General features: G+C 38.8%; 1 pseudogene; it reads right to left on the bottom strand.

The window, feature by feature from the left end:
- Positions 1 to 8,653: 8,653 nt before the first annotated feature.
- On the bottom strand, positions 8,654 to 9,217 carry LOC132672841 (large ribosomal subunit protein uL13 pseudogene; annotated as a pseudogene).
- Between the last annotated feature and the right edge of the window lie 209 nt (positions 9,218 to 9,426).

Here is a 9,426-nt window from a genome sequence, read left to right as displayed (position 1 = left end):
AGAGAGAGAAAGAGAGAAGTTGAAAATGATTAGACAGTGGTGGTATCATAAAATACCAGAATTTTATGGTATTAGAAAGCAATTTTATTGGAATTAGAAAAATAAGAAAGATAATTGATTTTAGAATGGGAATATAATGCTTTATTTTAGCTATTCTGAGTTTGATGGAATTCAGATGGAAATGTTTAATAGGCATGTGGATCCATGGGAATAGAATTTAGGGTTGTGGTTGTGATTGAAGATGTAGACCTGTGGGGCCCCCTAAGGAAGTGATAGTTGAAGCCATGAATGCTGATACAAATATCAGAGGGGAATAGTGGCTGAAAGGCAGAGCCTAGGGGACTCTCCCTTGGCAGAATATGGGAGACTGAGGATCACTGCTAGGGAGGAGAGGAGGGGAAAATAGAATGGGGTAGGATCAGCTCAAATGAGGCAGATAGGAGTCTGAGGAGGATGGAAAGGTCAACAGGGTCAAATATTTTAGAGAGCACCAGGAGGAAGAGAGTGCAGAAAGTGACACAGAGCGCAGAAGAGAAGATCATTGGTGATGGGTAAGGAAACAACTTTGGCATAGAATGGAGATGTTCTTTTGACATATTTAGTGATAAAAATTACAGAGATGGAACTATGGAGGGGTAGTTGGAAGTGGTGGGAACAAGAATATACTGAGTGGGCTAACCTCTAAAAAGAAAATGGACATACTCTGTAAGAGGAGGGCAGAAGGAGAGGGACTAACAGAGACACTGTTAGTGGGAAGCAGTGATCTTAAGGTAGCTCTTAGCAGGGTAGAGAATAAGAAATGTGTTCATTCTTTGAAATTAAAAAATAATGATGTGTTATGGGAAAATTAGGTTAGTTTCTTCTTTAAACCATGCATTTTATATATATAATGGAATACTACTTGACAACAAGAAAGAATGAAATCCTGCTATTTGCAGCAACATGGATGGAACTGGAGGGTATTATGCTAAGTGAGATAAGTCAGAGAAGGACAGATATCACATGTTTTCTCTCATATGTGGAACTTGAGAACTTAACAGAAGACTACGGCGGAAGGGAAGGGGAAAATTAGTTACAAACAGAGAGGGAAGCAAACCATAAGAGACTCTTAAATACAGAGAACAAACTGAGGGGTTTTGGGGTGTGGGGGAGAGGGGAAAATGGGTGATGGGTTTTCAGGAGGGCACTTGTTGGGATGAGCACTGGGTGTTGTATGTAAGCGATGACTCACGGGAATCTACTCCCAAAACCGAGAGCACACTGTATACACTGTATGTTAGCCAACTTGACAATAAATAATATTAAAACAAAACAAAACAAAACACCCATGTATTTTAGTCAAGGGAAACTGAAAGGACCTTCTAAGTGACTCTACTGTATTTATTTTTATATATTCAGTGTCCAGGACAGGACTTACCATATAACCACATATAATAAATAGTTATTGGAGAATATGTTGTTGGACTTCAGTACTGATAATTTTAGGAAAATGTTTTTGTGACTTGGAGATCATTGGTCTCAGTGTCCTTTCAGTGGGAGGAGGGCACTTTAGGCCTCTTTTGGGGAACATATTAGAGATCTTGGGGGACATGTTGAGGTTGCTGGTATCTCTTCAAAGTGGCTAGGATGTTTGCAATCCACAAAACTTTGATGGGAATAAGACCCAACCAGAGCACAAGTATGTTATGCTAGGTCACTCTTTGTAATATAAGGAGAGTGTTCCCAGACAGAATAAAACGGTAAACTAAGCAAAGAGGGGTTTTTAATAATATTCATACCTTCATTCCTTAATTCATCATTCACATTCATTCAGTATTCCACAATATTTACCGAGCATCTGCTATGTGCCAGATACTATTTTATATGCTGGAGACAGACAGGGCCTCTCTACTCGTGGAGATTACATTGCTATGAACAAATGACAATGTTATATGATGTCATGTAATGATGAGTGCTGTAGGGAGAAGATAAAGCAGGTTAAAGAGATAAAGAATAATGGGAGGTTTGGATGAGACATTGCACAGAATGCCCTTGGAAGGTCTCTGATGAGAAGAACTAAACAGAAATCTGCAAGAGCTGAAGGGAGCATGTCCCAGGAGAGAACATCGATGCTAAGACTATTCATTCTTAGATGGGAGTGAACTTAGCACATTTTAGGAAGAGCAAGAAGGCCAGTGTGGTGGAAGAAAGGAGCAGGTGGGGAGTAATAGAGATGATGTTGGAAAGAAAGACCAGATCATGGGGGATCTTGAAGGCTTTTATTCTCAGGCTGATGGGAAATCATTGGATGGGTTTTGAACAAGAAAGTAACATGTTAGGGATTATGTTTTCAGAGGATCATTCTGAGTGCAATGTGGAAATAGGTCATCAGTGGGCAAGACCTGAAGCAAGGATACCAGTTAGGAAGTAACTGCTGCAGTAATCCAGGGAAGGAAAGACAGAGAAGTGAATAAGGATGATAATGGTGGTGATGAGGACAGGTGGAAAGATTCTAGACATATTTTTAACTTTTTAAATTACAGCTTTATTGAGATGTAATTCACATACCATAAAATATCTTTTAAATGTACCCAAAGTGTTAAATTCAGTTGTTTTAGAGATAGATATGATAGGACTCAATAATGGAGTTGATTCAAAGTATGAAAGGAAGAGAGAGACATCAAAGATGTGTCTCCGATTAGGGATTAAGTGACCATATGGACACAGGACAGGGGTGGGGCATTTGCTGAAATTCAGAAAACAGTGGAGAAGAGAAGTCCCTGTATCACTGGAGTAGGAGATGACCTAGAAGCACATAGAAAAATACCTCGTATGTTGTAAATGTGAAATATATTTTTGGCTCTTCTTTTTCTTAGATACCATTTCCTCTCTATTTTTGGACACAAAGAGCAAATCAAAGGTCCAGTTGCTGAAGCCAGGAAATAGAGTCAGAGAGTTTCATCAGGAGATTGATGTGCTGTTCGGAACCCAAGCTGTGGGTCTATGTAGTTTTATATTTCTAGTTTCTGGGGGCTGGAATAGTCTTAGTTATGGCAGACGATTAATTTCTCCTGGAAGCCAGATAACAAACTATCATGCAGGATATTTTCTCTAGGAAGCCGGAGAGCAAATTGTCATGTTGGATATTTTTAGTGGCCATAGAATGGCTTACATTGGTATCCTCTTATGGAAAAAAAATAAGAGCACGTATCAGATGGTGTATCCTTGTTGCCCAATAAATCATTGATATGTAAAATTTGGTGATCTCCATTGGGATTCCCCACCATTAATTCTACAAGCTCGACTGTGATGTGCCAATAGCTTTTGTGAGTTGTATTTATATAATAAATTTATAAACTTTAAGACTTATATATACAACTCACATATATAAGGCTTAAGTTTAACAGTTATTATTCACATTCATTACTAACATTATGGATAAAACAACTGGAGAAAGGCCACCTAGATTGAATGTGGAGAGAGAAATCCAGAGATAAAAAAATTTTAATTTATTTATTTTTGAGAGAGAGAGAGAGAGAGAGAGAGAGAGAGAGAGAGAGAGAGAGAGAGAGAGAGGTGGGGTAGGGGAAGAGAGAGAAGGAAAGAGAAATCCCAAGTAGGTTCTTCCTTGTCAGTGCAGAGCCTGACTGGGGCCTGAGCTCAGGAACTGTGAGATCATGACCTGAGCCAAAATTGAGTTAGCTGCTTAACTGACTGAGCCACCCAGGTGCCCCCAGAGATAAAAATTTTTTGATGGGAAGCACTTGGTTTGGACTCCTGCTTTATCCTAAACTTTGGGACTCATTTGTCTGTTATCTACTTTTATGTAATCAACCACACCAATGCGTAGTGGCTTAAGACAACTTATTATCTCTTCTACTTTTGTGAGTTGAATGAGTTCATCTGGGCAGACTTCCCTTTCGGTCTCTCATACAATTCCACTCATAAAGTTGCTGAGACTGGAGCCATGTGTAGGTTCAACTGGTGGGGTGTCCAAGATGGCTTCTTAATCACATGGCTGGCATTGATTTCTATGATCCTTGGAGTGGTCTTTCTTTCTAGCAAAGTAACTTGGATTTCTGTTATGGAAACTCAGGGCTCTAACAGCCAGAAAGTAGAAACTTCTGGTTCTCACAAAGACCAGGCCCAAAGTCACACTGTGCCATTTTCTTTTTGGTCAAAGCAGTCAAAAGTCAGCCCAGATTCCAGATGGTAGAGGAATAGATTCCATCTTCAGATAGAGGTGTGGCATGCACATAGGAGGGAAAGAATTGATGACATCAATTTGGGAGACAAACTGCATTTATTCAGTATTTAATCAGCTTGTAACCATTCTCCTCTCAGAGAGGAATTTCCAAGACTATTACAAAAGACTATTTTTTAAAAAAATAATTAGATCAGGAAATAAATCTAAACTAAATATCTGGTAACTAGTACTAATATTAAGTCTATTCTGTGGTTAGAAAATCAGAGATTTCCAATTGTTTTTGTATCTTACAAAACTTATCCAACATCAGGAAATTATTCTGACACATAGTTCCTTACTTTAGAGATATTATAAGTCATTAGATGCCATTCCTCAAAAAACTGATAAGCAGATTTCAATTCTCCTACAACTCTTTGTTGGTTTTCAGGATCAATCATTTGAGTACTCTTTGATTTTATTTGTAAGACTAGATCTATAGACCAGTGCAAAGAATAATTTCCAGAATCATCCTGGTCATAACTTTTGGTCAATGTGATCCATTCAATTTAACAATGCAGAGATGTAGTAGATATGGACAATAGTATGTGCCTTGGTCAATCGTGTCCTATGTGTCAGGTCAAGAATAGAGTTACACAGAGTGGGAAAACAAATGAAGTGGTACCAGTTTGAGGAGGAACAAGTACAGAATGGACTGGGAGATGAAATGATAAGTGGGAGGAGTCAGCAAGAGTTGGCAGGTATAAAATCAGGAGCCAACCAGGAGTACCGCCAGGAGATTCTGGAAAAATGAGAAGAGTAGACAGCCCAAGCAGGACAAGAGCCAACATAAGAATGAAGCAGCAGTCCAGGATAAACTCCATGCCCAGGGTAGCAGCTAAATAGCAGTATAGAAGCAGATAAGTAAATTATGAACAAGTTGCTTTAAATACTTAATAAGATGGACACAGGGCCAGGCTAGAAGTACAGAAAGCAGCAATTGAGAAAAAACATTCAGGAATTGAACCAATAATTATTCAAGACAGGAAAGTCTTTTAAACTCAGCTGCTCAACTCCTTCCAGTCATCCCCAAAGAAAGTACCCTTAGATTGGGCAAGAATCTGTAAAATCTGTAACACCTGTGGTTAAAGAATTCCCCATTTTTATCATTATGAAGAGTTATTTCACTCCCCTCCTATAATCATGAATTTTCAGCTAACCCATGTAAAATGTTTCCAGAGTGCTTGGCATGTGGTGTTTAATGAATGTTGGTTCCTTCTCTTCCTTTCTTTTAGTGGCAGGGTATGCAGCAGACCACTTAGCAAGAAGCAACTCTTGGCCCACCTCATGAAGGTAGAGCTGAGGAGGTTTTGTAATCAGCATGTTGACAGGGCTCACTTTGATGGTGTCTTTCAAGCAGCCCCACACTTCTGACCCATTTGAATAAAATTATAGTCATCATAGTTTTCTGAATTGTGCATGTAGATTCCAAGATAGGAAAAATTTGACAGTCTTGAAGAGTGGTTGCCTACCTAGTGAATAAAATAATCTGCTCTGATCCAAGCTCCTTGGAAACAAAGTTAAACTGGACTGACAGATGTTAAGGCCCTCCAAAGGAAAAGATTTAAAGGCCACACTGGTCTCTATGATAAGGACTCCATAGAATTTTTTTTAGAAAAGTTCTAACATTGACTCCTTCATTTATTAGGAAATCTAAATAAAGATTTATATGTTAAGGTAAAATGACCTTAGAGGGAACATCATGAGAATCCAAAGTGTAACATCCTGTATTAGCAGAAATTCTCACCAGCACACCCAGATAGAGAAGGCCAATGACAAATACCGTAATTCAAGTGAGGAAAGGCAAAGGCAGACTTAAGTTCCAGAACTGCCCAGTTAATCAAAGAGCCTGGAACTATTCCCAGGATGCTTTTTTTCCTTTCTTTTTTTTTTTTTTTTTTTTAAAGTCCAGACAAAACCCCAAGATAACCTTTATACAATTAATCTAATGCCAATGGGATGTAGGAAGGTAGTTAAGAGATCTGCTATAACAAAGGGGTTTTACAGAAAATAAAGTGATTTGTAAAAGGAGACTAGGGCATAAAAAATAAACACAAATCATTTGTGTGGTAGTTGCAGGGCGAGCTGGGGAGGGCTGGGAAGGGCATTTAAGGGAAAAAAGAAACAGTTCTACAGTGTGGAGGAAGTTGATCAGACTTCAGCTTCCCCAGGGGATAAGTATAATTTAATTATTAGCTTGTACTTGGCACCAGATTTATTCCCCACACAACGACTTTAACTCAAACCTAGGAAAAACCCTGCAAGAGAAGAGACATTTTATTTGAAGTTGGGTGCTATGGTTGAAATAATAAGGAAATATTTTTATTCTCATTGATGACTTCCAAGTGGAAGTTCCACATCCCACAGTGGCCAATAGAAAAGGTAGTTGAGAGCATTGTTTATATCCCTGTGGAAAGGTCTTGTCTGTGATTACTTGGGGTCCATAGATGGCTTTGTGTTGTATCAAAGATCTTATAGTTGAATCTAATTGGAGCACTCTCATACTTCCAACAATTTTAATGACAGAATATTTTAAACTTTGGCATTTTCTAGAGAATCAAATAAATATTGTAAACAGTTCTCATTGGCCCATATACAATGTATTAGTGAGGTAGTTCAAGTGCTTCTGACTTTACCCACTCCCTCCTTGAGAATTTACCTAGAAATACATCTGTTCAATTTGACCAACTACAGCTATAAAATACTCTCTAAGAATGTCATCTAACACAACAGATGCCAGTAGAAGGTATTTTTCCCCCATACCATCAGTTTCTTTTTCAATTATTAAAGATGAAGCTTCCAGACATAGTCTCTATATTCCTGCAATTCCACTTCTAGGTGTATACCCAAGAGAAGTATGTCCACCTCAAAGATATAAAAGTATGCTCGTAGTTACTCTATTCATAATAACCAATGACTTAAAACCAAATGTCCATCAATAGTAGAATATTGCAAAATAATGAAAAAGATCGAGCTATTGTTATATGCGACAACATGGAATCTCACAGACATAATGTTGTGTGAAAGAACCTAAGCACAAAAGAAAACAATTATGATGACATTTATATAAAGTTCAAGGACAGATAAAACTAACTTGTGACTGGAGAACGGTGTGGAGGTTCCTCAAGAAACTAAAAATAGGGGCTTCTGGGTGGCTCAGTCAGTTATGAGTCTGACTTTGGCTTAGGTCATGATCTCACCGTCCATGAGTTCGAGCCCTGCATCATTTTCTGTGACGACAGCTCAGAGCTTGGAGCCTGCTTTGGATTCTGTGTCTCCCTCTCTCTCTCTGCCTCTTCCCCACTTGCACTCTGTCTCTCTGTCAAAAATAAAGATTAAAAAAAATTAAAAAAAAAAAAAGAAACTAAAAATAGAGCTACCCCATGATCCAGCAATTGCACTATTAGGTATTTACACAAAGGTTACAAAAATACATATTCAAAGGGGTACATGCACCCCAATGTTTATAGCAGCATTATGAACAATAGCCAAACTATGGAGAGAACCCAAATGTCCATAGAATGATGAATGGATAAAGAATGTGGTATATGAGTACAATGGAATATTACTCAGTTATCAAAAAGAATGAAATCTTGCCATTTGCAATGACATGGATGGAGCTAGAATGTATTATGCTAAGTGAAATAAGTCAATCAGAGAAAGACAAATATATGATTTCACTCATATGTGGAATTTAAGAAACAAAACAGATGGACATAAGGGAAAGGAGGAGGAAGAGAAGAGAGGGAAACAAAACATGAGAGACTGTTAATGATAGAGAACAAACTATGGGTTGATGGACAGAGGTGGATGGGAGAAGGGTACTATGGAGGGCACTTGCTGTGATAAACACTGGATGTTGTTAAGTGATGAATCACTGAATTCTACTCCTGAAACCAATATCGCACTGTATGTTAACTAAAGTTTAAATTTTAAAAAAGGAAAAAAAAATCCTAACTTTTGACGACAGAAGAATAGTGGTTATCTTTGGAGGATATTGACTGGAAGTGCACACCAGAAAGACTCTGGAAGCCTAGAAATGTTTTATGTCTTATCGGTGTGGTAGTTCCATGGGTGCACACACATGTAAAAAGTAATTGGGCTGTACTTAAGATTTAAACACTTTACTATATGTATAATATACCCCCCATTTATAAAAAATGAAGAAAAGGGAGCCTTTTCAGAAGTTTATATTCAGAGATCCAAAATTTGTGCTTATCCTCAAGACACTAGCTCTTCATTGGTGATACAGTGATGGCTAGATCCAATAATTCCCTGAGAATACTTTGGTGGCCCACAATTTTAGAAAAGTAAGGATAATAGGAAATTTTAATCAAAATAACTTTTCAATACACACTGGGCATCAATACTAATGATATAAGCTATTTATCATGCATATGATACACAGTACAGAATGTGGGTTCGATTTTATTAGTCTCCGACCAGGAGTTCGTGAGTTTTAAGGGCCTCTGTGTATTTGTTGATTTTCTTCTCCACATTCTTTTTGGCCTGTTTCCATAGCCTCATGAGCTGCTTTTTCTTCTGGTAATGGATCTTGGCTTTCTCCTTCTTCTCCTCTAGGGTGACTGTTACTGCCTTGTATATCCAGCCAACCTCATGAGCCAGGTGCCCCAAGTAAGCAAACTATTGTGTAGGCTTCAGATGCACAACCTTCAGGGCAGGAACCACCATCCACTTTTTCTTGTCATAGGGTGGTGGGATCCCAACACACACCTTGAGACAGTCCAGGGCAGACTAGCCTCCCTTGGTCTTGTGGGGCAGCATGCCTCAGACCACCCTCCCAAAGATGTGGCTGGGTGCCCTGAAGGTGTAGGGGCCATGGGATGGGCTGGTGTTCATCTGCTTGCAGAGGAAAGCCAAGTACTTCAACTTGTTTCTGTAGGAATTGCCAGAAATGATGATGCCCTCACAGCACACAACTACGACCTTCCTGCCTAGCAGCACCTGTTTGGCCACAATGGCCACCAGGTGGCCCAAGAATGCCCTTCCACCATCTGGGGTGACCACCTGAGAAGAGAGGTTCAGTTATTTTTAACAAATATTTTTGTCATTTCTTATTATCTTGTGTTTAAAGAATCCTCTTTAAATATGGTGAAGAGTAGGAACCTGAACCAGGTAAATAGACTCCTTTAAGAGATTCTTATAACAAAGCTAATTTCAGTCACCCTTGCTATGTCACAAAT

Source organism: Panthera onca, chromosome C1 (genome assembly GCF_046562875.1).
Source record: "Panthera onca isolate mPanOnc1 chromosome C1, mPanOnc1 haplotype 2, whole genome shotgun sequence".
Classification (NCBI taxonomy): domain Eukaryota; kingdom Metazoa; phylum Chordata; class Mammalia; order Carnivora; family Felidae; genus Panthera; species Panthera onca.
The sequence above is the reverse complement of the archived record's forward strand: the minus strand, read 5'-3'. Positions and strand labels throughout refer to the sequence as shown.